Source organism: Zalophus californianus, chromosome 5 (assembly GCF_009762305.2).
Source record: "Zalophus californianus isolate mZalCal1 chromosome 5, mZalCal1.pri.v2, whole genome shotgun sequence".
Taxonomy (NCBI): Eukaryota; Metazoa; Chordata; class Mammalia; order Carnivora; family Otariidae; genus Zalophus; species Zalophus californianus.
The window spans coordinates 84,824,326-84,840,230 of NC_045599.1; the positions used below are offsets into that span (position 1 = coordinate 84,824,326).

A 15,905-nucleotide genomic window follows, 5' to 3' on the forward strand; every position below is an offset into this window, starting at 1 on the left:
AGGACCTGGAGCGGGCAGCGGAAGTTCCCCGACCCGCAACGGGGCTCCCGGCCCCGCGGGCTGTCCGCGGCCGCTCTAGGACGCCGGAGGGCGGGGCGGGGCGGAGGGGTCTCCCTCTCTGTGGTTGGGACTGGGAGGCCCGGCCGGGAGCCGCCCACCTTGGGGCTGGGCCTATCCCGAGTCCCCCGCGAGGCGCAGGCCGGGAGTTAAACTCTCCAGCCCGCGAGCTGGGGCAGGACCTGTGAGAAGGCGAGGAGGAGAGGGGGACGCTCTGGCCTCTGTATTCCACTCCATGCACTCGCTGTCTCTGGAAGATCTGATTTCTAAATATCCCGGAGAACAGCGCGGTCAGGTTTGCCCCAAATTCCACCTCCTTTGTTGCGTGGCCGGAAGGAAAAAAAAACAAACCTACCATTTCTTAGTTTGTCTTTAATATTTTCCAGTGATTTCTTGTGTATTCCCTTGAGTTTGTTTCTAATTGTTGCTGTAGAAGCTTTGATGTGATGGAAGCATTTTGAAAGTTACGTCTCTGCAATTCCCTAAGCATTGGGCTGAATATGGCACCAGGACCTCTTTCTCCAAGCAGAGCTAACAGCCTTAAGGAAAGGATCAAACAATTGCTCTACTACCTACATCGTGGCCAACTCAGTTAATTAGCTCAGACATCGTTAAGTACACAACGATGGAGGAGAGGGGGAAAAAAGGCTGCACCATTAGAACCACAAACATTAAAGATGAGCAGGCATAGAGTCCAAAGCACTGAACGCAAAAGGAAATAGAAATAAATGGTAACCAAAAAAGGAGGTAAATGGAAATAGCAAGGAAAATGAACTGGTATGTGTATTTCTAAATGTACAATTATTGATTCAAAACAGTCTTCATGACCAGGTTTATGAAAAATTATTGGAATACCTGGGTGGCTCGGTCAGTAGAGCCGATTACTCTTGATCTCAGGGTCCTGAATTCGAGCCCCATGCTAGGTATAGAGATTACTTTAAAAAATGTGTATTAAGAATTATTAATAATTCTTAGATGTTATGCAGTTAGAAGAGTTTTTGCCTTATGAAGGCAATTTAGAAGATTTTAACAAGATGGTGAAGCGTGACTCCTTCATATGCTTATTCTTCATTCAAAAGGCTTTTGTCAGTTCCCTGGGTCTTTAAGAAGAAGCCTAATTCCATTTATTTTCATAGGTGTACTCTGATAAATACCAGTACCAAAATCAAATGTTTCTTTATGTTTAGATAGGTATAGGTAGAAATATTCTTGTGTGGATCAGCAAAGAGGTATGGGTACTTTAAACAGAAAAAAAAAAAAAATGATGCCCCTGACTAGGTAAAAACCCCAAGGAATTCAGTTTCAGTTGGAAAGTGTTAGAGCTATTTCAGAATACTTGTTAACGAGCTTATTATATTATCCATTTTAGGAATCTGTCTTGGCAATCTTTTATTCTTAGTGGTTCCCTCTAATAACGTCCTCATTTTATTGCTATGTGCATAATGATGATCTTTAGTGTATCCAAGAGTTTTTGATGTTGGAATATGCAATGAATCAAGTTTCACTTTAGCAGCTTGAAAGAGTGATAATGAGGTGCTCTCCTTTTTACATTTATACTCCCCTTCCAGGAGTATAATTTCATTTAAAAGTTGGTATTCTTCTAGATTTTCTATTCAATAATGAAATGCAAAGCAATGATTGTTCCCCTAAGAACAACTTTAAGTTTTCTGAAAGCCATGATAAGGACTTTGCAGCAAACTGTAAAGGTTTCATTTGGGAATTTAACACAATATGCTTCAAACCCAGATAAAAGGAAAGGTTCTAAATTAAAATGTGTGGATGAAAATCTATAATCTGGCACTAAATCAGTGGAGATATAGTGGGTGGCAAATAGAATTGCAGGAAGAAAGTGAAGATATCTGGTTGCCTGTTTTATTAGTAGGACTCAAGTCCAGCTCAGCATTGTAGGAAAAATTACTTAGATCACAAAGACAGAGGAAAAAGGGTATTTGAGGGTGCGAAGCTCAATAGTAAAAATAATAGTAACAGTAATTAACATTTATGGAATATTTATTAAATGCCAGGCACTATGATAAACATTTTATGTGCATTATGCCATTTTATCCTCGCAACAACCCTATGAAATTGGTGCTTTTATTATCCTCATTAAGACTTAGTTTCCCCAAGGTGGGAAATTGTGGAGCATGTTCTCAAACTTAGGTTTGTCTGATTTTTAAAGCTATACAGGGATTTTTATATCAGCTATGTTCATTTTTACTTTAAAAGAGCTGATCATCCTTACTGTCTTGTCATTTTGCACAGATAGTGGTCATGCTTCTTTCCTTTCAAAATCACTCTTCTTCTGAATCAATAGACCTAGTTACCCAGGCAGCTGCGATGACTGACTTTTGCATATCATTAGATCACCTGGATTCAAATCACAATATCCCTACTAATTAGCTGTGAGACTGCGAATCATATATTTAACCTCTCTGCTTTTTTTTTCACATCTGATAATATTAGTGCCTACCCCACAGTGTTTTAATAATACTTAAGTGAGTGTGTATAAAAACAGTTGGTAAGTATCTGAGTACGTAAGTACTCAGTTTCTTATTTTTACTGAAACTCAATAGTGTGTGTGATAGCATTCTCTAACAAGAAGAGTCTGTGAAGACTCTGAGGCAAAGCTGGCATTTGCTGTAGGAGAAAGAAGTAAAATGTTTCTACCTGCCTTTGGAACACGTGAGTAGTTCGCTCAGGATTGGGGAAGAGGAGATAAGTAAAACTTTATCGGTGACTAAATACAATCTATGACTGCTATAGGAAAAGCAATTTCTGGGTATTGCATACAATTAGTGATGGACTAAGTACCAAAGAGTTCTTTCTACATTTGAACACTCATTAACATCACTAAATACGCAGTAAAAACTCAGGCTCACTCTCTAAGGAAAATATTTATAAAGAATGCCTTGTCATACCAATCAAACCTGGCTTATTAAGGTTTCTGGTAGATCTTTCTTAACACACATAATATTGATGGTCATTATTGCTGCACTGTGGTTTGTAGGAAGCCTAGTATGAACATCCAGATTCGGAAAACAAATACTTATGGATATAATTAGTCTAAGTTTATTTTAAAAAGGATTCACAAAAGGATTTCTTTGAATTCAGTATTTGTAACCTTATTTGGCATTTGAATTTAACTGTGAATCGAGTGCTATTGAAATAACAATAGTGAATGCTTAGTGAACTCTTACCATTCTAAGTTTTTATACATATTAGTGTATTTACTTTTAAGATAACGCTTTGAAGTTGTTTGTATTATTATCTTCATGTTACAAATTGGGAAACTGAATTGCACAGTTTAAATAACCTGAGTAAGATCACCTAGCTATGATTTCACCTGGGCAGGTTGTCTCTAGAGCCAGAGCTTTGACTCAAACATTTTCCAGGAAAGTGTGCCTTATTGTACCCAGCCATATCACATAATCTTCTAATTTTCCATACCATTCTAGGGCACATGGACTCCCTGAAGTCCAATTATAAACCCCATGATAAAACCTACTACAAATAGTAAATATCTCTAATGTACATGTGTGTATTCCAAAAGTATAAACAATCTTTTAGGAAAATTTTAATTATATAAAGGTTCTAATGTTCTGAAATGGAAAACAACATACAGAATCCCCACACTGTCCTCTTTTAGTGAACCATAATCAGTCTTTCTGTAGCTCCTGGTAGTGGTAGTCTGTGGTAGTGATTAGCACCTATCCCTTCGTTGGAGAACTGCTTTGTCCACTTAAGCTGTGTGATCCCAGCAGAAGCTGCCATACACTAAGCTTCTAACATTGTCAGATTTTAGCTTGCGTGTAATATATTTCCTTTAATGACACGTTATCATCTTTTGACATTGCCTGTTGCAAGTATCATGCCACTATCGCTTTGATTATTTTAATAGTACTTCTAAATATATCTATTACATTCATTTTTCTATTTTATTTTTCTATTTTGTTTTATTTTCATTTGTGTTAAGTCTTAAAAGATTGTGTTGGGGCCCCTGGGTGGCTCAGTTGGTTAAGTGTCTGCCTTCAGCTCAGGTCATGATCTCCCTTTGCCCCTCCCCACTGCTTGTGCTCGCTTGCTCTCTCTCACTTTCTCTCTCTCAAATAAATAAATAAAATCTTTTTAAAAAAGATTATTTTATAGTAAAATATTGTGTTTATTTTTTTTTAAAGATTTTATATATTTATTAGAGAGAGCACGAACAAGGCAGAGGGAGAGGGACAAGCAGACTCCCTGCTGAGCAGGGAGCCTGATGTGGGGCTCAATCCCAGGACCCCAGGATGGTGACCTGAGCTGAAGGCAGACACTTAACTGGCTGAGACACCCAGGTGCCCCGATTGTGTTTATATTAAAATATGTGTTATATTTATATTTTATATTAAAATTGTGTTTATGTTAAAATATATTCAAAATATTATTTTATATTTAAAATGTTTATTTTATAAAAAATATTATTGAGCTGACATTATGGGTATGAGTCAATGCCAAAGCATTGACTTATATCTAAGTTTGCTAAGGCTGCCATAACCAAATACCACAGACTGGGTAGCTTAAAAAACAGAAATTTATTTTCTCACAGTTCTGGAGGCTAGAAGTCCAAGATCAGGCTGTTGGCAGGTTTGGTTTCTTCTGAGGCCCTTCTCTTTGGCTTGCAGATGGCTGCCTTCTTGCTGTGTCCTCACACAGTCTTTCCTCTGTGGGTACGCATCCCTCATGTCTCTGTGTATGTCCAAATTTCCTCTTCTTATAAGGACACCAAGTCAGATTGGATTAGGGCCTCATTTTAACTTAATCACCTCTTTAATGGGCCTGTCTCTTAATACAGTCATATTTTGAGGTACTGGGCTTCAACATATGGATTTTGGAGAGACGCAATTTAGCCCATAACAGCATAGCTTCTGGGTTTTTGCACATTGCAATACCAAGTTTATTTTCTTTACAGAGCATGCCATGGAGCTTCTTTCTAAAGATTGCATAAGATAAATTACATATTAATTTTGTATATCATACTACAGGATTCCTGGTGATTATTTAGAACTCTGTCAGTTTTCAAGGTGCCCAAAAAAGGTATCTGAATCTCCTTACGTGCCAGTAGTTTGACAGTTTGAGAGAGAGAGAATTGAGGTCAGAACTCTTTTTCTAAAGTTTTATTACTTCTTTTAGAAACAGCCTGTGATAAAGTTACTTTTTTATTTTTAAGTTTTTAATGGACTTTGTTTTTGGATAAGTTTTAAGAATTGTCCTTTATTAGACATTGTTTTATCACTACAGATATTTCCACAAATATAATACTATGCTTCTTGACAGCAGAGATACTTTATGAGTAAGGATTCATACAGCAGAAAACCAGGGACACATTATGTAATAAATCATTGTTGGAGCAAGTTGAATTACATTTTTGTTACAATTATGTTTGGGTATATTAGAATCTATTATTTTACAATAATAATATCATCTTAAAGATACCTCTTAATATATCCTGTTCCCTCCCTGTTTTCCATCCTAATATTACCATGGTAATCCAAACCAACCACCATCACCACTTCCTAGACCACTTCCGCTGTCTCCCCTTGCTCTCCTGCAATTCATTTTCCACATAGTGGCATAAATGATCCTTTTCAAAAAGTAAAACTAATCATTATTAACCTGCTTGGAACTCTCTGTTGGCTTCTTATTGCAGTTAGAATAAAATGTAAAGTCCTGTTTTTACTCATAAGGCCGTGCTCAGTTTCCGATATATCTACCTGCCTCCTTTTCCCCTAGGTTCAGTATGTTCCATTCACATTGGTCCTCTTTCTTTCTGTTCACGGGATACTATATTTTTTTTAAAGATTTATTTATTTATTTGAGAGAGCGCGCGAGCATGGGGAAGAGCAGAGGGAGAGGGAGAGAGAAACTTTTAGCAGACTTCCCGCTGAGCGTGGAGCCCAACGCGGACTCCACCACACAACCCTGAGATCATGACCTGAGCCGAAACCAAGAGTAGGAGGCTTAACCGACTGCACCATCCCGGGGCCGCCCTGTGACACTTTAAATTGTTTCCATTTTAGGGCCTTTATATGGGCTATACTTTGTAATCATTGTCTAGAACATTCTGCTTCCAGACCTTCCTATGACTGGCTCCTTTTTTCTCTTCCAAGTCTCATTTCAAGTGTCACCTTCTCGGATTCTTCCTCTAATACTTAGCAGGACCATCTCTGCACCTAGTAACACATAAGCTATTTCTCATATTACTTTGTTTCATTTTCTACATAATTTCAGCACAATCTGAAAATGGTCTTATTTACTTAATTGTTTGTTATCCTTCCCCCACTGAAATGGAAGATTAACTGCTAGTACATTTTAGAAACTTAATAAAGTACCACTTGGTAAAGTCATAAACATAAAATGCAATATAGATTTCAAAGTACTTATTTAAACGTGAAATTCTCACAAAGCTATAGTAATTAAAACGATATGGTACTGCCAAAAAAAAAAAAAACAGACACATAGACCAATGGAACAGGATAGAGATCTCAGAAATAAGCCCCCACATATATGGTCATATTTAATATTTAACAGGGGAGCCAGGAACGCTCAGTGGGGAAAGAATAGTTCTTTAAGAAATGGTGTTGGGAAAATTGGAGAAACATGCAGAACAACGAAACTGGTCCACTATCTTACACCACTCACAAAAATTAACTCAAAATGGATTGAAGACTTACACATAAGACCTGTAAAGTTCCTAGAAGATAACAGGGAAGAAGCTCCTTGACACTGCTTGACACTGGTCTAGGGAATGACTTTTTTTTGGGGGGGGTGTGACTCCAAAAGCACAAGCAACAAAAGCAAAAATCAACAATTGAGGCTATATCAAACCAAAGAGATTCTGCACAGCAAAAGAAACAATAAAAAAAAAAATGAAAAGGCAACCTGTTGAATGGGAGAAAATACTTGTAAACCATATATTGGATAAGGGGATAGTATCCAAAATATATAAAGAACTGATACAAGTCAATAACAAAAAATTTGATTAAAAGATGGCAGAGAAACTAAATAGACATTTTTCCAAAGAAGACATATAGATCATATAGATGGCCAACAGACACATGAAAAGATGCTCAACATCACTCACCATCAGGTAAATGCAAATCAAAACCACAATGAGATATCACCTCATACCTGTTAGAATGGCTATAATCAAGAAGACAAGAGATAACAAGTGTTAGCAAGGTTGTGGAGAAAAGGGAACCCTTGCACGCTGTTGGTGGGAATATAAATTGGTGCAGCAACTATGGAAAACAGTATGGAAGTTCCTCAAAAAATTAAAAATAGAACTATTGATCCAGCAATTCCATTTCTGGGTATATATCCAAAGGAAATGAAATAGGATATTGAAGAGATATCTGCACTCTCATGTTTATTATGGCACTATTTATAATAGCCAAGTTATGGAAACAGCCTAAGTGTCTGGTAGTGGATGAATGGATAAAGATGTGATATATATTAAATATATGTAAAATATTATTCAAACCATGAGAAAGAAGAAAATCCTGCCATTTGTGACAACATGGGTGGACCTACAGGGCATTATGCAAAGTGAGATAAGTCAGACAGAGAAAGGCAAATATTGTATGATATCACATATGTACAATCTAAAAAAGCCTAACTTGCAAAAACAGAGTAGAATGGTGGTTACCAGAGTTTGGGGATAGGGGAATTGGGGATCTAGTGTTTAAGGGTGCAAACTTAGAACTAGTAAATAAGTCCTGGAGAGCTAATGTATAGCTCGGTAATTATAGCACAGTAATTATAGTCCACATTATGTATTATAAACTTAAAAAGTTGCTAAGACTAGATCTTGATTGTTCCTACCACAAAAAAGAAATAATTATGTGATGTGATGGAGGTGTTAACAAACATTAAGGTGGTAGTCGTATTGCTGTATATAAATGTATTGAGTCAACCTGTTGTTCACCTTAAACTTACACAATGTTATGTGTTAATTATAGCTCACTAAAATAAAAAGGGAAAATCCCATTAACTACAATTAAAAAACAATTCTCTTTATAAATGAAACATAATGATTTCTGGGGGATGGGGGCACTGTAGTTTTGGCCAGGTTGGGAGAAGGAGGTTGGATAACTAGAGTGTAATTTCTATCACTCTTATTTGGAGAAGGTCTCTCAGGTTAATACTTCATGATAAATTAAAAATTTTAAATATGAGTTATTTAAATATGAGTCCTTAGTTTCTTCTTATTGATAATCAAGCTGTTAAAGAGCAGACTATGTTTCAAGTAAGGACAAACTCAATTGTTTTCCTCGAAAATGCCCCTAGAAATAAATAATGAAAAAATATTCCTGTATTTAGTTTATTTTGATATTCTAGATACCCTTCAGTGAGTGAGATGATGTAGATAAAATTATAATCTCAAATTATTTCTTTTTAACTTAGAATTGGAAATGCGATCAAACACAAACTACCGAGATACATATTTCACCTGCCCTCTGTGAGGCTTTTGTAGCCATCCAAATTGTAAACTATGGTTATAAACTACATGCCAGCACAAACAGATTGGCTCAGTAAATGAATGGCTCTGTCAATAGCTTCTCCTTCTCATTTAAGCTGATGGACCTGTGCAGTACCCCTCAGTATAAAATGAAATTTTCCCTTTGCTCAAAAAGCAGGAAAAAAATGCCTCAGGTGCTAAAATAGAAGGGTTTTTTCCTTTCTTCTTCAGCCACTCTCTCTCCCAATTTATGATGGTGGGTTTTATTTGCTAATAGAGAATCTTTAATTTTAAATTATTAGCATGACGTTTATTGTTAATCTTTCTATTGTATAATGCAATTTTAATTCAAATATAAGATCATTTAACTTGTATGTGGAATCAGCAAAATTACAGAATTCATATTTTGTAGCTCGTATACCAGGATAGTGAAAACTACACAAAACTCAACTTTTTAATTTCGCTTCTTGGATATGTGCACATCTATCAACCCTCTCTAGCTTTCTCTGATAAGTAAGAAAGGACAAAAAGGGAAATTAAATCTTTGATGTCCTGTCTTTCCCTTTCCTCCTGTGTCTTCATTTTAGTATAAGTAGTTGGCCAATACAGGAAGTGACACAAGCGACAAAGAATATACTGTTCCTTGGATGCTAATGTTTCTTAGAATGCTCCTGCTTCTCTCTGCGTTTGAAGCAAGTTCTGATTTGAATGACAAGCATGTTCTCTCAGGATTGTCAGTGCCTCTGTTTACTCAGTGACAGACATAACACGCTGACCTTATACTCACTTCAGACTTGCTGAATCTCACTCATTGTGAGTCCACTGGAACACTGTACTCATGAGGCCCTGAGAATACTAATGAGAATAGAGTGGAAAGGAACAGTGGACACACATATTGTGCACATCTTCTCTGTTTACTTCTATACTCCATTGTCCCTTTAGACTTTATTTACAAAATGCAAGTTCAAAGATAAAATTATTAAACATTTCAAGATGGTGGGGCGCCTGGCCTGCTCAGTCAATGGAGCATGTGACTCTTGATTTCGGGGTTGTTAGTTTAAGTCTTAAAAAATTTTTTTTAAGATGGTGATGGGAGAGCATTAAATCAGGGTCAGGGCCTCTCTTAATGCAGGTACCTGTATAACTGCATTGTACCTGTGCCAGCACTGTCACCTGTATCAACCTCCCTGGATGCACCCACCTTTCCTTTAATGTATGTATGGGGAAACTCTGTATATTGTAAACCCACCAGCTTAAAATCTTTCAGGGAAGCATCAAGGTTACATATTTTCCTGGGTCCCTGGAACACCACTGCCCAAGGTATTAGTTTATTAAGAGCTCTTCCGTTGATCCTGAGCAAAAGGAGCTGCATTTAAATTTAGCAAATCAAGGCTTTTTGACAAACAAGGTCAGAATAAATGGTCTCCACAAAAGCCAAAAGCTTTTGATTTTAAAAGAAAATAATAATGCCACAGCATATTTGGTAAGAGCTAAAACTGAATAGGAGCATTGCTATTTCAACAAAATAAATGAAATATGCAACTTAGAATTTTTCCAATTTTTAAAACTTTCTATAACTGTGTATAGACAAATATGCATTCACAGGTCCAAGCAAGACATTATATACAGTTAAAAAATACACCTTTTGAGCCCTGCCTTGGTTAGATATAACTTCCCTAGAGCTAAGCCATTAATGTGAGCAGTGGGGGATCTGTAAGGCAGACCCATCCAACCATGGTACTTATTATTTATTTCAGTCAATAGGGTTTCCTGTCATTCCATGGTAACATACTGCAATATGACAAGTGTCTGGCAAATACATATAGGTTTTTAGTTAAAAAGGGGACCAGAATATTAGTATATGTTTATTACACTACTGTATGTTTATTAGAGTATATTATTTTATAGGAAAGTAATAATGGCTGAGAAATGCTCATTCATTCATCCACTAGTGGTTGAGACATATGAATTCTAGCTCATCTGGTCGTTGATGTTTTCATAGAGAAGAAATTTGAGTTAAGCCTGAAAGAATGGAAAGTGTTTCTTTGAAAGTGGAGAGTTTTATACTGGCTACATGCCCTTCGTCAGATGTGTGATTTACAAAGATTTTCTCTGGCTTATCTTTTCATCTCCTGCCAATATCTTTCACAGAGCAAAATTTTCTAATTTATTTTTGTCATTGAACCATAATTAACATACAGTGTTATATTAGTTTCAGGTGTACAACATAGTGATTCAACAATTCTATACATTACATGGTGAGTCAGAGCTCACCATGATAAGTATAGTCACCGTCTGTCACCATACCATGTTATTACAATATTATTGACTATATCTCCTATGCTGTACTTTCCAACTCCATGACTTAATTTTATAACTCGAAATTTGTACCTCTTAATCCCCTTTTTCTATTTCACCCATCCCCCCAACCACTTCCCCTCTGGCAGCTGCCAGTTTGTTCTCTGTATTTAAGAGTCTGGTTTTGTTTGTTTTGTTTTTTAGATTCCACATATAAGTGAAATCATAGGGTATTTGTCTTTCTTTCTGAATTATTTCACTTAGCATAATACCTTCTAGGTCCATCCATGTTGCCACAAATGGCAAGAGCTCATTCTTTTGTATGAGTAATATTCCATTATATATATGTGTGTATGTATATCCATTCTTTATTCATTATATAGTATCTAGATTATTACATATCTTATTATACATATTATATATATAATCTTTATCCACTCATTTATGGGTGAACACTTGGGTTGCTTCCATATGGTGGCTAGTATAAATAATGCTGCAATAAACATAGAAATGAATATATCTTTTTGTATTAGTGTTTTCATTTTCTTTGGGTAAATATCCAGTAGTGGTATTACTGGATTATATGGTACTTCTATTTTTAATTTTTTAAGGAACCTCCATATTGTTTTCCAGAGTGACTGCACCACTTTATATTCCTACCAAGAGTGCTCAAGTATTCCCTTTTCTCCACATATTTGCCAACACTTGTTATTTCTTGTTTTTTTGATACTAGCTATTCTGAAAGGTGTGAGGTGATATCTTCATCGTGGTTTTGATTTGTATTTGCCTGATGATGAGTGATGCTGAGCATCTTTTTATGTGTCTGTTGGCCATCTGGATGTCGTCTTTGAAGAAACGTCTATTCAGGTCCTCTTGCTTTTTTTTTTTTTTTAATTTGAAGCTGTCATTTTTATTATTTACATTCCCACTCAGGACGTTCACACTTGGTATTCCCTTTGGAATTCTATTCCCTTGATTTTTCTTTCTTTTGGTTTTTTTTTTTTGTAATTTTTAAATTTTAATTCCAGTACCGTTAATATACAGTATTATATTAGTTTCAGGTGTACAATATAGTGACTCAGCAATTCCATACATTGCTCAATACTTATCATGAGTGTACTCTTTAATCCTCTTCACTTACTTCACCCATCCTCCGTACCCCCACCCCTCTGGTAACTATCAGTTTGTTCTCTAGAGTTAAGGGTCTGTTTCTTGGTTTCTGATTGTTTTGTTAGTGTTCAGTCATATGAGATTTTTATATTTTGTGTATTAATCCCTTATTGGATATTTGATTTGCAAATATCCACTCCCATTCACTGCTTTTTTGTTTTGCTAATGGTTTCCTTTGCTATGCAAAGCTTTGTATTTTGGTGTAGTCCCAATAATTTATTTTTACTTTTGTTTCCCTTGCCTGAGGATACATATTCGTAAATATTTTGCTAAGGGTGATGTCCAAGAGATTACTGCCTATGTTTTCTTTTAGGAGTTTTATGGTTTCAGGTCTCCCATTTAGGTCTTTAATCCATTTTGAGTTTATTTTTGTCTATAGCGTAAGAAAGTGGTCCAGGTTCATTCTTTTGCATCTGGCTGTCCAGTTTTCCCTATACCATATGTTGAAGAGACTAGCTTTCTCCCATTGTATATTCTTGCCTCCTTTGTTGAAGATTAATTGACCATATAAGTGTGGGCTTATCTCTGGGATGTCTATCTGTTTCATTAACTTGTCTTTTCATTCTCCTGTCAGTATCTTTCACAGAGCAAAATTTTCTAACCTTGATCAAGTCTAATCTACCAATTTTTTTCTTTTATGTATTGTGCTTTTGGCGTTGTATCTAAGAACTCTTTTCTTAACTAAGGGTCACAAAGATTTTTTTTCTGTTTTCTTCTAAAAGTTTTGTTGTTTGAAATTTTATATTTGGGTCTAAGATCCATTTTGAGTTAGTTTTTGTATGTGGGTCAAAGACAAGCCACAGAAAAATTTGCATGTCAATGTCCAATTGTTCCAGCACTATTTGTTGAAAAGACCATTCTTTCTCTACTGAATTGCCTTTGCACCTTTGCCAATAACCAATTGACCATATTTTTTTTTTAAAGATTGTATTTATTTATTTGTTAGAGAGAGCACAAGCAGGGGAAGCTGCAGGCACAGCAGGCAGAGGGAGAAGCAGGCTTCCCGCTGAGCAAGGAGCCTGATGTGGGACTCCATCCCGACCATGACCTGAGCCGAAGGTAGACGCTTAACCGGCTGAGCCACCCAGGTGCCCCTCAATTGACCATATTTATATTGGTGTATTTCTGGACTCTTAATCTGTTCAATTGATCTGTGTGTCTGTTTTCACCAATACCCCACTCTCTTGATAAAGCTACTCTCTTGTAATTTTACAATAAGTCTTAAAATCAGGTCACAGGAGTCCTTCAACTTGGTTCTTTCTGTTCAGAAAAACAACCCAGTTTTTAAAATGGGCAAAAGCTTTGGTCAGACACTTTACCAAAGAAGATAGTGGATTGGAAATAAGCAAATGAAAAGGTGCTCAACATTTTTAGTCATTAGGGAAATGTAAATTAAATACTGCTAGACACCTAGCAGTGACAGACCAAACAAACCCATCACTCCCCCCACAGGCACCTGAAAAAAAACACCTCACAATACCAAGTGTTGGTGAGAATGAGAATTGGAACTGTCCTGCATTACTGGTGGGAATGTGAAATGGTGCAGCCACTGTGGGAGAAGTTTGGCAGTTTCTTATAAAGTTAAATGTACATTTACCATGGGGCCTAGCAATCTCACTCCTGGGTATTTGCTCAAGTAAAACGCAAATATACGTCCACACAATAAAACCTGTATGTGAATGTTTAGAGTAACTTTATTCATAATCACCAAAAACTGGAATAAAAATGTCCCTCAACTGGGAAATGGATAAATAATGAAATGCTACCATGCGATAAAATGGAAGAAACTGCTAATACACACAGTAACATTAGATGACTCTCAAATACATTATGTGAAGTGAAGGAAGTCAGAATCAAAAGGCTATATACGATGTAATTATATTTATGACATTTTTGAAAAGACAAAACTACGGAACTGAAGAACAGATCAGTATTGTGTGGGAGGAGGGCTGACTACAAGGGGTGACATAAGGAGATTCTGTGTGTGTTCATGTGCTTGTGTGTGTGTGTGTGTGTGTGTGTCAGGCATGCAGGTTTGGAACTGTTCAGCAAATTGATGGTGCTGGTTACGTGCCTGTGCATTAGTCAAAACTCATAGAACTGTACACCAAAAAGAGTGAATTTTACTGTATTTAAATTAAAAAGAAATTAAACTACATGTAGGGGCATAAAGTATTCCATTGCTGGAGGGGAAGAGGGAGAGGATAGAACCCTAAGGAAGCAGGCAAAGAAACTGTTTAAGAACTTGAGAAGGGCTCCCGTAAGGGTGAAAATCTTATATATGAATAGGAATTTATAAATGGAAAATTCATTCATTTACTCCATCTCAATGAATCCTCATAAGAACCAGTGAGGTCAGAATTATTATTTGTGATTAATAGACCCAGAAATCAAGGCTGAGAAAAGTTACGAGGGGGGATTTGGTGAAGTTTGTAACTCTGTAACTGTGAAGCTAAGACCTGAATCTTGGCCTTTTGATTCTTTCCCGTTCTCTTTATTCCCTCACATCATTTTATTCATTTCCTTCCTTGCTTTTATCACAATCTGTAGATGGTCTGTGAATTTGTTTTCTTGCTTACTGTCTGTAACTCCCTCTGGACTCCAGGAGAGGATCCCTGACCCTGCATTTCCCTGTCATATCCTCAGAACCCCTCACAGTGTTTGGCACATAATAGGTCCTCAAAAAATTTCTTGAGTGGATAACCATTGGAATTAGAAAGCAAAGATGGAGTCTGATTATATCTGGTATTATCCTTTTAAATGTGTGTGCCATCTGTAGTGATGGGAACAGGTATGTGCTCCTTGTCCCATTCTTTAACCCAGTAGTTCTCAAATCTGGCTGTACAACAGACTCACCTGGAGATCTTTTTAATTATTTATTTATTGTTTTTAAATTTTTTCATCAAAGCAAAGTGAAGTGATATTCTAAGATTTGTAACATTAAGGATCCCCCAGCCCCACTGTTACTTTTCAGTTCCCATTACCAGCTCCATAGTTGGACTTTTCTTTGAGCACTGGTGTTTATCCTTCCTACCATGAAGCATACTTATAGCAACCTTTCTTCATTTTTCAGTGTTAGGAATTATCTGCTGATTCCCACTATGGAAGAAGTAGATTTAGCTCTCTCACATTACTTCCACTCATAGTTTCCTTAACCCTATTCTTAAAATATTGTAGTACCTACAATATTATAATTTGGGGCTAAATCAATTTTCAGTTCTTAGATTAGAAAGATTATGTAATTAATTTTTAAGGCTGAGTTATAATGCTAATACATCTTTCTGTGTAGTGAAATATGTTGAGAATTCATTGATTCCATTTTTTTCTTCTTGGAGATAATCAGTTCTGGAGACTTTCTTCTCCTGCCTCAGTTTGTACTGGTTGCTTTTTAGGCCTGTCATATGGTTGTAATCCTAGAAATTTCTTTCACCGTCATCTTGAGTATTCCCTTTTCCTTTCTCCGGTGTTGATCCAAGTCTTCATCTTTTTTTAAATTCCCCTTTTTGGTGGAAAACATCTTCGAGTACCTCCTTGAGAAAAAGATTCCATAGGAATAAAGCTTTTTGTAATCTTGCGTGTCTGAGGACACCTTTATTTTATCTTAAACTAAATAAAATTTTTATTACCTTGATTTGAATCTCACTTTTTCATACAGCATATGTTTCAAATGAATTGTTTGGTAGAAAATAATTAATAACCTGTACATTTTCATAAAATTTTCATTTTCATTTCATTCCTAACTGCCAGAATTATTAGTCTTGGCTAATCATTTTCATATATAACCTTAAATTGTTTTTAAGATTGCTTTATTTTATCTTAGACTTGATTGGTTGGGTGTGTAGGGAATTCTAGATTATAAATACTCTCCCTTTGGAGTTTAAAGATA

At 36.3% G+C, this 15,905-nt stretch overlaps 1 protein-coding gene across 1 annotated transcript in view; it reads left to right on the forward strand.

The window, feature by feature from the left end:
* Positions 1-261: 261 nt before the first annotated feature.
* FER (FER tyrosine kinase) overlaps positions 262-15,905 on the forward strand; it is a 449,342-nt gene continuing 433,698 nt past the window's right edge. Inside the window, exon 1 of the mRNA XM_027606296.2 lies at positions 262-352. The gene's annotated coding sequence lies outside the window, so the exon portion shown is untranslated. The remainder of the gene's footprint in view (positions 353-15,905) is intronic.